This window comes from Anabrus simplex, chromosome 1 (assembly GCF_040414725.1).
Source record: "Anabrus simplex isolate iqAnaSimp1 chromosome 1, ASM4041472v1, whole genome shotgun sequence".
Lineage (NCBI taxonomy): Eukaryota > Metazoa > Arthropoda > Insecta > Orthoptera > Tettigoniidae > Anabrus > Anabrus simplex.
In genome coordinates, this window is record NC_090265.1 from 962,347,762 (window position 1) to 962,363,925 (window position 16,164).

General features: G+C 35.8%; 1 protein-coding gene across 1 annotated transcript in view; it reads left to right on the plus strand.

Moving 5' to 3' along the window:
* Nucleotides 1–16,164, plus strand: part of LOC136857637 (DNA-dependent protein kinase catalytic subunit) — an 873,484-nt gene that overhangs the window by 191,817 nt on the left and 665,503 nt on the right. The gene's annotated exons all lie outside the window — the stretch shown is intronic.

The window sequence follows — 16,164 nt, forward strand, 5'->3', positions numbered from 1 at the left end:
TCATAGTATCAAATAAATAGTACACTGTAACCTTAAAATTGTGCCATCAAATTTCCTTGTAATACTCCCTAAATACGATCTTTACGCTTGCTCTTAGTTAAAACCATCATGCATATAAATATTAGGTTCCTCATAATACTCTAATATTTCACTGACAACAAATTATGAAAAATATCAATCACTTCTCCACTCTCATATTGACAGATTTACGAACGGCATTTCACTGGTACTTTAACGCCTATGTTTGGAATTTACGGTAACTTTGGATGAATACCTATTTCCTTGTGAACACACACACGTATATTAATTACGCACACAAAATGTTACTACATATATTATACATTAACCCAAAGAATAAGGTTTTCTACTTACGATACGACTTAAATGGGGACTTATCTTTGCTTATTGGATCTGGCTTCCATTTCGCTGTTGATCGTCATGGGATGGTAGGTCTTGCTCCCTGGTTCGGCTTAAGTAACAAGGAATCATCTCGTCATCACAGCTGACTACTATCCTCCTGGATCATCCATCTCGTCAAGCGTTACCATAGCCAGAGTAGTCCTCGCCTCAGCTTCTTAGAACATCATGACGGCCTTCATTGCATCAAGGACAGAATAATACAAGGCATTAGTGGATTTATACATGGTAATCTGCTTAGTAATGCTAATGTGGTCAGTATATTTGTTTTCTGTTCCGCTTAATTTGCCTATAAGACTCTAAATATCGTCTTGTTTCAAACTGCCTTGCTCGCCGAAACGTTATGAATTTTATGTGCTTTAAGGATTGCACTCTGTTCCGTCTACTTCAGTTCTCTTGATGTTATGCAGTATCGGGCAAATAAAATGTTCCGAGCCCAACCGTGACGTAGTGAAGCTCCAACTTGACGTTTCTTATCAGCTGGTCTCTTATCTCACGTATATGTCAATTACAGCTGGTGTTCGGCGGGTTATCGTGGACTTGATCTTATCTCTAACAGTAGACTAAACTCTCCAATTATTACTGGGTTTCTTTACGCGATTCCGTCTTTCTTGGTGTAGTGCTCAATTAAGAATCCTTTCTTCTAATGGAAGATTTTTTTTCAATAATGGATTTAAATAATCCGCTCTCGTCATTCTTTCGCACTGCCTTCTAAAAAAAAAAATTCCTTCTGTGATTGCCGGTTGAATTTATCATCTCTTCAGTTCATACAGCTGTTAATTGTTTTTATTCTGACCCGCTAATAGCCGAAGCGCCATTTTTGTTCCAAATATAGTAACTATAGAACGGTGAAATGGCACAATACCAAACTTGGTAGCATATCACTTAAGAATTTCAAAGGAAACACTTTTAAACTTCTTCAAATATTACTTTAACAAATGAAGTTCAAATTTCAGGTAATTCCATTTAGTACCAAAGGCACTAACAACATATCACGTTTACGCGCCATAGTTAATAATGCAGTCCAACATGTTTGAGTTTTGTGTGTACTCCATGCACAAGACGGTTATAGTAGATGAGATACCTTCATTAAAATATAAGTTTTTCAAAACTTACCGATGTAGTGGTCCATAAATAATCCTTGTAGGCATCCTTTAAATTTAAAAGCACAAAAACATAATTTAAATTACACGGTGATAATCACCTAGTAAAAGAATAAATAAAAAATAAAATAACTTTTAACACCATTAAAATTTAGTTTTTAAAAGAGAACACAGTTTAACATAACAGGCTCCAAAGCCTCTTCAGCCCCATAACTAGGGCATTAAGTAGTCATTTTGTCTAGCCAGCATGGCTAGGCAGAGCATTGGTCCAGAAGCAACCATACTAGATGGTGACCAGATCGCAACTCCCAGTCCACAGAGTAGATCATCAGCAAACACACTTAGACAGTTGACGATCACCAGGCGGAGTCACGAAATAATAAGCAGTAGAAATTACACCTCATCATCCAGTCAAGATTTTAGATGTACATCAATTAACCAATTACAGCCAATAGCTGTCTTGCAGTTCATGGCACATTGTCATATGATACATTTTAAATTTTGAGAATAAGTCCTCACATACTAAAATTTCATAGTTGGTAATAATTGTAGTAATGTCCCTTAAATGATAACGCCACAGCCTCTACCCCCAAAAGAACACACCAGGGTAAGGTGATAAACACAGTTTGTTGACATAAGATAGTACAATAAATGAATGGCAAAGCATAACAGTTTACACATAGTGACGAGTGTGAATAGAAGTGTCTCAGGGCAAATACACTTGGAGATGGAGGTTTTTGAACAGTCTTCTTGCTTTACGACGTAATGGCAACAGCGCAGAGTCAATGTCGTAGTGGCACAGGAGATGAACATAGTGTGTGTTCATACTGCCATTCAGATCGTTACTTGCATGCCTGTTACTTCTAACTTATGAATGAAATATCCTGAGGCCACCCAGCTATCACTCTCATAAAGCAAAGCTGGCCTGAAAACAGACCGTTGTAAAGATAGCTTCATCGGGTCACTGACTTTCTTCTCACAGAATACTGTTTCTCGCAACTGCCAGGTCGCTGTATTAGCTTTGTTACACCTTGATTCATTACATGTGACAAGCTTTAACAGCTTCATTTCAAGTAATACTAATCCCGTATTGACTATAATCAAATAGTGAATATTCAAGATAAATATTATAACCAAGTGGTCCGCCTATTCAATACAATATATAATTTATTATATTTAGTACATGTTTCATCCCCTAAGGGACATCATCAGCCATAATAAATTAACATTAATATATCAGAATACAAAATATATATTGACATGATACTGTATAGGCTTTTGGGCTTATGCCATGTCAAGAAAATAAGGTGAAATTCTTAACGTTTTGCAAAAAACTGTGCTCTGCGTCCTCAGAAGAAATCTTGACTGACCACGAGAAAGGCTTCTTAAACAATGACACTTTGAAATTTGGACGTTATAATAGAAGTGGAAATGGTACATTCATTTGCCACCAGATGGCTCCTAAGACGGGGCACAATGCTAGCGTTCGAAGCGGAAGCTCACCGAACCATCACAATCAGACTAAGCAATTCACGTAACGTGTTTGCATAACATATGACATAGACAGGTGTATGATTTAGACACAAGCCTGGAATGAAACATCTGGCAACGAGGAACGTACAAATTTGGAAAACACCGAGACGAAATAACAGTAGTGAAGGGGACAGAGAAAGGAACTACCTACGTAAATTCTTAATGGCTGGCAACCAGGTGTTACTTAATTGATAGCCGATGTCCCTGTTGAAATTGTTAGGATTTCTACGTATTTCCACAACTTTCTGTATAATCCTGGACCTGTAGTGTGTAGTGTGGGAAAGAGCTCGAGCATCTTGGAACATGACATCATGACCTGACGATAGAGCGTGCTCAGCTATTGCTGACTTGACTCCAAGCTCACATTCTGGAGTCATATTCAGAGAGCGACAGATAAGGCAGTGAAATACATGACTGCACTTAAATAGACTGATGGGAAATATTAAAAGTCCGAAATCCAGTAAACGACGCCTTCTTATGTCGACGGTTCAGTCAGTGCTCGTGTATGGTTCAATAACCTGGGCTGAATCGTTGAGATTTGCTTGGTATCGGAGAAGGATAGCTGCCGTACAACGGAGAGCAGCTTTACAAATTGCATGTGCATACCACACGGTTTCCGAACCTGCAATCCTCACGGTGGTAGCAATAGCCCCAATAGATGTACTTGAATTGGAGTGACAAGAAATCTGGCGTACCCAAGGAGAGCTGGGAAAGAAATGTGCAAAGAAGCGTGCCTTCAGTCAACAGATGAGACGATGGCAACTCAGATGGGAAAGTGATCCATGGAGTAAATGGACCAAGCGACTGATACCATGCTTGGATATCTGGGTTGAAAGGGTTCATGGTGAAGTCAACTATTACTTCATACAGCTTCTAACAGGACATGGATATTTTCGGAAATTACTGCATGCAGTAGGCTGTGCGAGTGATGCAGCATGCATATTCTGTGACAACATCGATGGTGTACTTCACACTTTCTTTTTGTGCGGCTATTGGATGATAAAGAGAAGATGTGTTGACACCAGATAATATTATTTCTACCCCCTGCGAGTGGGGGATGCACATGTAGAATACATCCGCGGTATTGAGACCTTATTGAAGTGCTCATTTAATTAATCAGTCATTTATTCAAATATACATTTTTATTAAGTACTAGTAACTGGCAGGAAACATTATATTCAGCAGCACATGTCGCAATTTCTGCAGGGAGCTTGGAGCTCAGGTTTATTTGCTCGCCAGCTAAGTTTGAAAGGTGGAATTTCGACATGACGTACACAAAGCAGAACAGGGAAACAGTAGAACTCCAATGGACAACATTTCTGAGGCCCGGCGAGAGGCTAGGGTCGCCTACGAGAGATGTTTGAAGTAAGCGTCAGGTTCACGATGTGTTGAGCCATTGAAACGATAGAGCCACCGTCGATATGGCTAGGCATTGGTCTAGAGAAGAGATGGCCCTAACTGAGGATACGACGGCGTCTTCGAGTATATAGAAATAATATGAATCACCACCTTATCAATACACTATTTTATTTACTACCAAACTGGTAAATAGGGTCAATACCGGTTTCGACCCCTATGGGGTCATCCTCAGTTGACACATATAAATATCTATAAAAACATCACATATAAAGTTTAAAATTGATGGGTCATTAGTATACTGGTAAGTACATATGCATGTATTATGGAATTTATAAAATTGTTCTATTAGAGCTATTATGTAGATTTTCTGTTTCTTTGTAAACAGTATCAAAAGTACTGTATTGGATGTGGTTCATCCATTTGACAAAATGCTAGTGGATTGAATATGTACATTTGCTGAGAGGTACATGCTATTCTATTTTACAATTTTTGTTTTACATAATATGGGGTAAAATTATTACATTTGCACATATATGGTGATATTAGGTACAATGTAGGGTGTTAAAGATGTACTATTTGAATTTTCAGTATCCTGATTAAGTTTGTTCTATTAGAGCTATTATGTAGATTTTCTGTTTCTTTGTAAACAGTATCAGAAGTATTGTGTTGGATGTGGTTCATCCATTTGACAAGATGCTAATGGATTGAATATGTACATTTGCTGAGAGGTACATGCTATTCTATTTTACAATTTTTGTTTTACATAATATGGGGTAAAATTATTACATTTGCACATATATGGTGATATTAGGTACAATGTAGGGTGTTAAATATGTACTATTTGAATTTTCGGTATCCTGATTACATTTCATGTAGTGGTTGTAAAGTTTACTGATTCACTTGTTTAGTTCAGTTAAATGCATAATGACCTTGTTGGTTTGAATTCTTAAAATTAAAATATTGGTATGTAATACCTAGTTGACATGAATCCTTAATATTAATATATAAGTTTGTAGCACCTCTTATTCCCGTTTTCAGTCTTAAAATAGAATTGTGTCTTGACACTTTATTTTGTTAGACATATAAAAGTCTTGCTAAGATAAAACTTTGGGGCTAAAACCGGTATGAAATACTTATTTAAAATACATTAGATAATGGTATTGATATGTGGTGCTATGTGCATATTCAAAAAATCTAAATGAAATATAAATATAAATTGGTGACAGTACTGTAGGTTGTTGTATTGTAGGTCTATTAAAATATATGTTTACTTGAATAGGTTTGATCACATGCTGTACGCGTTACGAATGAAATTGCATAATATATTATAGTAATAACTGGTAGGATACTGCTGTTGTAGTTGGAAATCTTGAATATCATTGAGAAAATGTTCTTATCTTGTCGCGTGTCGAATACAGGTTGAGTAGGTCACCATTAAGAGGTGAAGTGCATATTGGATGTCGTATATCTAAATTAGGTTGTACGTTGGTTGTATCGTGGAGACGTGTTGTAAATTAATATATCTGTAAGTAGAAATAATAAGTGTGTGAGATAATGTATCGAAAGAATGTAGTGGCAAGTATATATCGTATTACTTACGTTGGCTGTTGGGATCGTGTGCTCTGTATGGCTGTCTGTTGAGATCTGTAGCGTGTTGCTCTGAGGTTATAGTTTACGGCGGTGGAGGGGAGGCTTGAAGGGATGGGTGGAGCACTTGTAACGGGAGTGGGATTAAAGGAGGGGAGGTCTTGGAGCGGTAGATTTGTATTTATGGATTTTTGTTTATCTATTCTTTTTAAATAATAATCTTTCAGGAGGGGAATAACTGTATGAAAAAGAATATTATTTCTGTCTATGTTATCGTTTAAGTTGGAATTTGGATTAACGTATTTGTCTAAGTTTATATAAAATTCTTCTAGTATACTGAGCAAGGGGCTTTTTGGGTTTATTTTGAGGATTTGCATATCATTACTGATGTCTGTAAACCTATGTTTCTGATCGTTGATGTGTTGTCCCATGGCTGAGAAGTGTCTATGTCTAACGGCATTTACGTGTTCGTTGTATCTTACTGAAAAACTTCTACCAGTAAGCCCTACATAACTGGCTTGGCAATCATTGCATTTTAGACGGTACACTCCTGAGTGGTTGTATTTGTTTATGTTATTGACTGATTTAGAATTGTATAATATGTTGGTGTTATTGCGTGTAGTTTTGTATGCTATTTTTAGGCCTTGTTTTTTGAAAATGTTGGTTATGGGGTGTATATGGTTATTGTTGTAAGTGAATAGTGCGTATTCTTTTTTATCTTTGGTGATTCTGGTTAACTTAGTTTTTGGTTGGTTTTTTACTTTGTTGATGATATGGTTTATCATTGTTCTTTTATAACCATTTTGTTTGGCTATTTCATGAATTATGTTTAGTTCTTTGTTCAAATCTTTCTTTGAAAGTGGAATGTTATATGCCCTGTGTATCATGCTGTAGTATGCGGCTTTTTTGTGAGTGTGTGGGTGGGTGGAGTCTGTTTTTATTGTATTTGATGTATGGGTAGGCTTTCTGTATATGTTGTATGTTAGATGATTATTATGTCTGGTTATAGATATATCCAAGTAGTTTATGGTATTGTTGTTTTCGGTTTCCATGGTAAATTTTATGTGGGGATCTATTTCATTCAGTTGTTCCAAGATTGTATTTTCATTTGTGTGTCTATTGTCCATAATTATGAATACATCATCGACAAACCTGCACCAAAGAATGATGTTTTCTATTTTTTGGACTTCTTGATGTTCTAAATGGTCCATATATATATCAGCTATTATGCCTGATATTGGCGATCCCATGGGCAATCCTTTTGTTGGTAGATGGTGTCATGGAACCTAAAGTAATTGTTATTAATGGCAAAGTGTAATAGTTTTATAAATTCATTTATTTCCAATTTGCTTAGCTTGCTGTGTTTGTATAGGTTTGATTCTATGATAGTTATAGTTTTCTGTGTAGGTATGTTAGGATACATGTTTGTTATGTCATATGTTGCTAGTTTGTAGTATTGTTCTATTCTCATGTTTTTAGTAGTGTTGCAAAATTCTATAGAGTTTTTTATGGTTTTGTTTGCCTGAAAAACATAATGTTTTTTTAGGAATTTTTGTATGAATTTTGACAGTTTGTAGGTGGGACTAGATCTGTAGTTGATGATAGGTCTCATGGGAATATTATCTTTGTGAATTTTAGGGTAAGCTTTGGCTGTAGGTATACTTGGATTCATTGTAATCAGTTTAGTAGTTTCTTGTTCATTTAAAAGGAAGTTGGTGTTTTTTAAAAGAGTTTTTAAGTTCTTCTGGATGCTATTGGTTGGATCTTTATTCTTAATTTGGAAGGTTTCATCTTGAAAACAAGTTTTTGTTTTTGTTATATATTCCTCTTTATCCATAATAACTGTAGTATTTCCTTTATCTGCTTTTGTTACTAGTAAGTTGTTATGCTGGATTTTGTTTCTGAGTTCTTTTATTTGTGTTAGGTCTTTAGTATCTTGTTTATAGGTTTCTTGGTTAATTCTATTGATATATTGTGGTAATATTTTTTTAATTTCATATCTGATTTCATTTTGTTGTTCTTGAGGTATTTTGTTTAAAGCGTCTTCTGTTTCAGTAATGATAGTGGTGATATTTTCAAAAATTGAGTTATTTCTCCAGTTATGTTTAGGTCCCTTGCTCAGTATAGTAGTCTCTGCTTCATTAAGTACTGTATTGGTTAGATTTTTGATTGGTGGGTGGAATTCATGTAGGTTGCTTTCGATAGGTGTAGTGGTATGTTGTTTGTTCTGTGTGTACTTGTGATTTTGTGATTGCTTCAATGCATTGAGTTTCTTATTTAGGGTATTCTGTTTCTGTATCGCTAGGTTTTCTATCTTTACATAGGTTATTTGTTGGAAGTTAATCCAATATGTATATGGTAATTCATGTGAGGCTTTTAGGTGTGCTTCATACATTTGGATGTTTAGGTGTTGTTTCTTTCTGTACATGAATTTGATCTCCTCTTTAAGCCATATTCGATTTGTCTTATTTTGTGTATTTCGGGTTTGATTAGTGCTTCTATGTTTGTTATTATATTTCTTAAGAAATTTAGGGGTTAAGTTGTTTTGTAGGCATTGTTTTAAAAACGTGATGTTTTTGACGATGTTAGTGATCTTAATTTTCAGATTTTGATATCTGTGTGCTATTCTTTTTGCCTGGTTGGCTGTTCTATTATTATTTATAAGCTTCATGTCCGTATTGATTGGTATCACTATATAGAAATAATATGAATCACCACCTTATCAATACACTATTTTATTTACTACCAAACTGGTAAATTTCTTAAGAAATATAATAACAAACATAGAAGCACTAATCAAACCCGAAATACACAAAATAAGACAAATCGAATATGGCTTAAAGAGGAGATCAAATTCATGTACAGAAAGAAACAACACCTAAACATCCAAATGTATGAAGCACACCTAAAAGCCTCACATGAATTACCATATACATATTGGATTAACTTCCAACAAATAACCTATGTAAAGATAGAAAACCTAGCGATACAGAAACAGAATACCCTAAATAAGAAACTCAATGCATTGAAGCAATCACAAAATCACAAGTACACACAGAACAAACAACATACCACTACACCTATCGAAAGCAACCTACATGAATTCCACCCACCAATCAAAAATCTAACCAATACAGTACTTAATGAAGCAGAGACTACTATACTGAGCAAGGGACCTAAACATAACTGGAGAAATAACTCAATTTTTGAAAATATCACCACTATCATTACTGAAACAGAAGACGCTTTAAACAAAATACCTCAAGAACAACAAAATGAAATCAGATATGAAATTAAAAAAATATTACCACAATATATCAATAGAATTAACCAAGAAACCTATAAACAAGATACTAAAGACCTAACACAAATAAAAGAACTCAGAAACAAAATCCAGCATAACAACTTACTAGTAACAAAAGCAGATAAAGGAAATACTACAGTTATTATGGATAAAGAGGAATATATAACAAAAACAAAAACTTGTTTTCAAGATGAAACCTTCCAAATTAAGAATAAAGATCCAACCAATAGCATCCAGAAGAACTTAAAAACTCTTTTAAAAAACACCAACTTCCTTTTAAATGAACAAGAAACTACTAAACTGATTACAATGAATCCAAGTATACCTACAGCCAAAGCTTACCCTAAAATTCACAAAGATAATATTCCCATGAGACCTATCATCAACTACAGATCTAGTCCCACCTACAAACTGTCAAAATTCATACAAAAATTCCTAAAAAAACATTATGTTTTTCAGGCAAACAAAACCATAAAAACAACGTACAACCAACGTACAACCTAATTTAGATATACGACATCCAATATGCACTTCACCTCTTAATGGTGACCTACTCAACCTGTATTCGACACGCGACAAGATAAGAACATTTTCTCAATGATATTCAAGATTTCCAACTACAACAGCAGTATCCTACCAGTTATTACTATAATATATTATGCAATTTCATTCGTAACGCGTACAGCATGTGATCAAACCTATTCAAGTAAACATATATTTTAATAGACCTACAATACAACAACCTACAGTACTGTCACCAATTTATATTTATATTTCATTTAGATTTTTTGAATATGCACATAGCACCACATATCAATACCATTATCTAATGTATTTTAAATAAGTATTTCATACCGGTTTTAGCCCCAAAGTTTTATCTTAGCAAGACTTTTATATGTCTAACAAAATAAAGTGTCAAGACACAATTCTATTTTAAGACTGAAAACGGGAATAAGAGGTGCTACAAACTTATATATTAATATTAAGGATTCATGTCAACTAGGTATTACATACCAATATTTTAATTTTAAGAATTCAAACCAACAAGGTCATTATGCATTTAACTGAACTAAACAAGTGAATCAGTAAACTTTACAACCACTACATGAAATGTAATCAGGATACCGAAAATTCAAATAGTACATATTTAACACCCTACATTGTACCTAATATCACCATATATGTGCAAATGTAATAATTTTACCCCATATTATGTAAAACAAAAATTGTAAAATAGAATAGCATGTACCTCTCAGCAAATGTACATATTCAATCCATTAGCATCTTGTCAAATGGATGAACCACATCCAACACAATACTTCTGATACTGTTTACAAAGAAACAGAAAATCTACATAATAGCTCTAATAGAACAAACTTAATCAGGATACTGAAAATTCAAATAGTACATCTTTAACACCCTACATTGTACCTAATATCACCATATATGTGCAAATGTAATAATTTTACCCCAAATTATGTAAAACAAAAATTGTAAAATAGAATAGCATGTACCTCTCAGCAAATGTACATATTCAATCCACTAGCATTTTGTCAAATGGATGAACCACATCCAATACAGTACTTTTGATACTGTTTACAAAGAAACAGAAAATCTACATAATAGCTCTAATAGAACAATTTTATAAATTCCATAATACATGCATATGTACTTACCAGTATACTAATGACCCATCAATTTTAAACTTTAACTATTATATGTGATGTTTTTATAGATATTTATATGTGTCAACTGAGGATGACCCCATAGGGGTCGAAACCGGTATTGACCCTATTTACCAGTTTGGTAGTAAATAAACTAGTGTATTGATAAGGTGGTGATTCATATTATTTCTATATAGTGATACCAATCAATACGGACATGAAGCTTATAAATAATAATAGGCGTCTTCGAGGACGAGTTAATATAAACGATGACCGCGTCAGTTAGTTACCCTTTTATTCGGCGAAATTCTGTGCAGGTAACATCGTAAGAAGAAGTTTTTATTTACGCGAGTGATCGTGTGGGGACTTGTAAAATTTTGTTGGAAGACGTTCAGTCTGCATTTAATCTATTCAAGTTTTCTAATACTGGGAGAATGACATTTAACTTACGATTACCAAAGGGAGAGAACAGTTCCATTTCATCATTTCAAAATGCATAGTAGCCTGCCTGTGTAAATAGTTTCTGAGGGCGTAAACTTTATAATTTCCAGTCCAGCCTTTTATAAATGGGAAGTATTTGACCTAGTTACGGGTAGATAAGAGAAGCGGTTCCACGACTGAATGTGAACTGCTTTCATGGTCATTGGAAATTACCCCGGCTGTAGTATTCTAGTAACCGGCAGGTTGATCTTGACCTAGTTTCTACATCGTGAACGAGGGGATATATTAGACGACATCCGGAAGCAGAAGCAGCAACGGAAAATACGACATCACCTTTCTACCCCTCGATGGAGGCAAAGGGACTGATCCAAGTCTTTTCTGAAGGCAGCATCATCATCGATATGGTTGGCTGAAAACAAGATGGGGTCGGCTGTTTCCTGAAGACGAGCGGCGATAAGTCAACGACACAGATGAATACAGAGTTTTTAATGTAGTTATGTGAGTGTGAACGTGTTTAATGTTGCAAAAGGGGATACGTCTTTCCTACCAGGAAGCACGCTGTAAGTTTTTATTCCACGAATAAACCTGCCAGTACACTAGACTACAGCACGACAACTCAGTCTCTCCCAGGTTCGTCTTTCATGACATTGTTACCCATGATGATCGCTGCTCCCAAGGCGAGTCGCAAAGAGTAAAAGCTCGAAGAGGGGGACGACCCAACCTTCGACCAACAAGAAGTCTGTCTGTCCCAGCCATCACGTTACAACACCTGCCACGCTAGTGTGCCAGAAACCCCACATATTGCATCTTCCACATGAACTACTTCCTTGTTGCCATACAGCATTACCTAACTTCACCTCCAAAACAATGTCTTCTCGAATAAACATAATCACTGTTACATTCACTTATAATTCAAATAACTTCTGATCACTCTATGACCAGCCTCCATCCACTTTTCAGCCAACCATCATTACCTCACCATCACCTCAGCCTCTTCAAAACAATGTCTTCTCAATCAACCATAATCACTCTTATGTTCCCGTATAATTTACATAACTCTGATCACTCTATGACCAACCTCCAACCACCTTTAAATTCTTACTAACCCTCATTGACCATACTTACTTTCCTTTCCTATCCATTAACAAGCACTTATATTCCAGGCCATATTCACTTGAATTACCATACCCATCTCTTAACCCTTTGGCACTCAGCCTGTATCCAGGAGTTTGCTCGAAGACACTCAAACTAATTTCTGTGATTTTCCAAACCAAATTACAAAAAATCAACACATAAACAGTTTAACACACATTAAAATAAAATAAATCACACTAATACAGGAAACTATGAGCATTTCAGAAATGACTATACCTAGGACGTATTGTTACTGCTAAAGCCAAGAAAATTATTAAATTTTGAAAATAAATTTTTAAAAAATTATGGTTTTCAATGACAGAAAAATCGGACATTATTGTGTCTTCCTTCCTTACTCTTAGATGTGAAAGAAAGAACATTTAATTCTGTATAATTTGATATCAATATAACGTGTGTGCTGCAATTCACTCATGAAGCATGGCAGAAAAGTTATTCACTGTACATGTAACGCTCATCGATGTCAGGTCCTCGCGGTCCGATGCACGGTGAGCTGCTGTGAGTGTGTCATTTACCACATAATCAATCAATCAATCAATCAATACTGATCTGCATTTAGGGCAGTCGCCCAGGTGGCAGATTCCCTATCTGTTGCTTTCCTAGCCTTTTCTGAAATGATTTCAAAGAAATTGGAAATTTATTGAATATCTCCCTTGGTAAGTTATTCCAGTCCCTAACTCCCCTTCCTATAAACGAATATTTGCCCCAGTTTGTCCCCTTGAATTCCAACTTTATCTTCATATTGTGATCTTTCCTACTTTTATAAACGCCATTCAAACTTATTCGTCTACTAATGTCATTCCACGCCATCTCTCCGCTGACAGCTCGGAACATACCACTTAGTCGAGCAGCTCTTCTTCTTTCTCTCAGTTCTTCCCAACCCAAACATTGCAACATTTTTGTAACACTACTCTTTTGTCGGAAATCACTCAGAACAAATCGAGCTGCTTTTCTTTGGATTTTTTCCAGTTCTTGAATCAGGTAATCCTGGTGAGGGTCCCATACACTGGAACCATACTCTAGTTGGGGTCTTACTAGAGACTTATATGCCCTCTCCTTTACATCCTTACTACAACCCCTAAACACCCTCATAACCATGTGCAGAGATCGGTACCCTTTATTTACAATCCCATTTATGTGATTACCCCAATGAAGATCTTTCCTTATATTAACACCTAGATACTTACAATGATCCCCAAAAGGAACTTTCACCCCATCAATGCTGTAATTAAAACTGAGAGGACTTTTCCTATTTGCGAAACTCACAACCTGACTTTTAACCCCGTTTATCAACATACCATTGCCTGCTGTCCATCTCACAACATTTTCGAGGTCACGTTGCAGTTGCTCACAATCTTGTAACTTATTTATCACTCTATAGAGAATAACATCATCCGCAAAAAGCCTTACCTCCGATTCCACTCCTTTACTCATATCATTTATATATATAAGAAAACATAAAGGTCCGATAACACTGCCCTGAGGAACTCCCCTCTCGACTATTACAGGGTCAGACAAAACTTCACCTACTCTAACTCTCTGAGATCTATTTTCTAGAAATATAGCAACCCATTCAGTCACTCTTTTGTCTAGTCCAATTGCACTCATTTTTGCCAGTAGTCTCCCATGATCCACCCTATCAAATGCTTTAGACAGGTCAATCGCGATACAGTCCATTTGACCTCCAGAATCCAAGATATCTGCTATATCTTGCTGGAATCCTACAAGTTGAGCTTCAGTGGAATAATCTTTCCTAAAACCGAATTGCCTTGTATCGAACCAGTTATTAATTTCACAAACATGTCTAATATAATCAGAAAGAATGCCTTCCCAAAGCTTACATACAATGCATGTCAAACTTACTGGCCTGTAATTTTCAGCTTTATGTCTATCACCCTTTCCTTTATACGCAGGGGCTACTATAGCAACTCTCCATTCATCTGGTATAGCTCCTCTGACCAAACAATAATCAAATAAGTACTTCAGATATGGTACTATATCCCAACCCATTGTCTTTAGTATATCCCCAGAAATCTGATCAATTCCAGCCGCTTTTCTAGTTTTCAACTTTTGTATCTTATTGTAAATGTCATTGTTATCATATGTAAATTTTATTACTTCTTTGGCCTTAGTCTCCTCCTCTATCTCGACATTATATTTGAAACCAACAATCTTTACATACTGCTGACTGAATACTTCTGCCTTTTGAAGATCTTCACATACACACTCCCCTTGTTCATTAATTATTCCTGGAATGTCCTTCTTGGAACCTGTTTCTGCCTTAAAATACCTATACATACCCTTCCATTTTTCACCAAAATTTGTATGACTGCCAATTATGCTTGCCATCATGTTATCCTTAGCTGCCTTCTTTGCTAGATTCAATTTTCTAGTAAGTTCCTTCAATTTCTCCTTACTTCCACAGCCATTTCTAACTCTATTTCTTTCCAGTCTGCAGCTCCTTCTTAGTCTTTATTTCTCTATTATAATAAGGTGGGTCTTTACCATTCCTTACCACCCTTAAAGGTACAAACCTGTTTTCGCATTCCTCAACAATTTCTTTAAACCCATCCCAGAGTCTGTTTACATTTTTATTTACCGTTTTCCACCAATTATAGTTACTTTTTAGAAACTGCCTCATGCCTGCTTTATCAGCCATATGGTACTGCCTAACAGTTTTACTTTTAAGACCTTCCTTTCTATCACATTTATTTTTAACTACCACAAAAACAGCTTCATGATCACTAATACCATCTATTACTTCAGTTTCCCTATAGAGCTCATCTGGTTTTGTCAGCACCACATCCAAAATATTTTTCCCTCTGGTTGGTTCCATCACTTTCTGAATCAGCTGTCCTTCCCATATTAACTTATTTGCCATTTGTTGGTCATGCTTCCTGTCGTTCGCATTTCCTTCCCAATTGACATCTGGCAAATTCAGATCTCCCGCTACAATCACATTTCTTTCCATGTCGTTTCCCACATAGCTGACTATCCTATCAAATAATTCCGAATCCGCATCAGTGCTACCCTTTCCCGATCTGTACACTCCAAATATATCAAGTTGCCTATTATCTTTAGAAATGAGCCTTACACCTAGAATTTCATGTGTCTCATCTTTAACTTTTTCGTAGCTTACAAATTCTTCTTTCACCAGAATGAACACTCCCCCTCCTACCATTCCTATCCTATCTCTACGGTACACACTCCAGTGCCGTGAGAAAATTTCTGCATCCATTATATCATTTCTCAGCCATGATTCAACTCCTATTACAATATCTGGTAAATATATATATCTATTAAATTACTTAATTCTATTCCTTTCTTTACAATACTTCTACAGTTCAACACTAACAATTTTATGTCATCCCTACTTGATTTCCAGTTCCCTGTTCCCTTATCACCGCTCCCTAGGCCATCCTGTTTTCCTGAATGTACCTCCCTATTACCCTTCCAAACAAATTTCCTAACTTATATGTACCACTGCGGTTTAAATGAAGGCCATCTGAGCGCAGATCCCTATCTCCTACCCACCCATTAGGATCTAGAAATTTCACACCCAGTTTCCCACATACCCACTCCATAGTCTCATTTAAATCCCCAA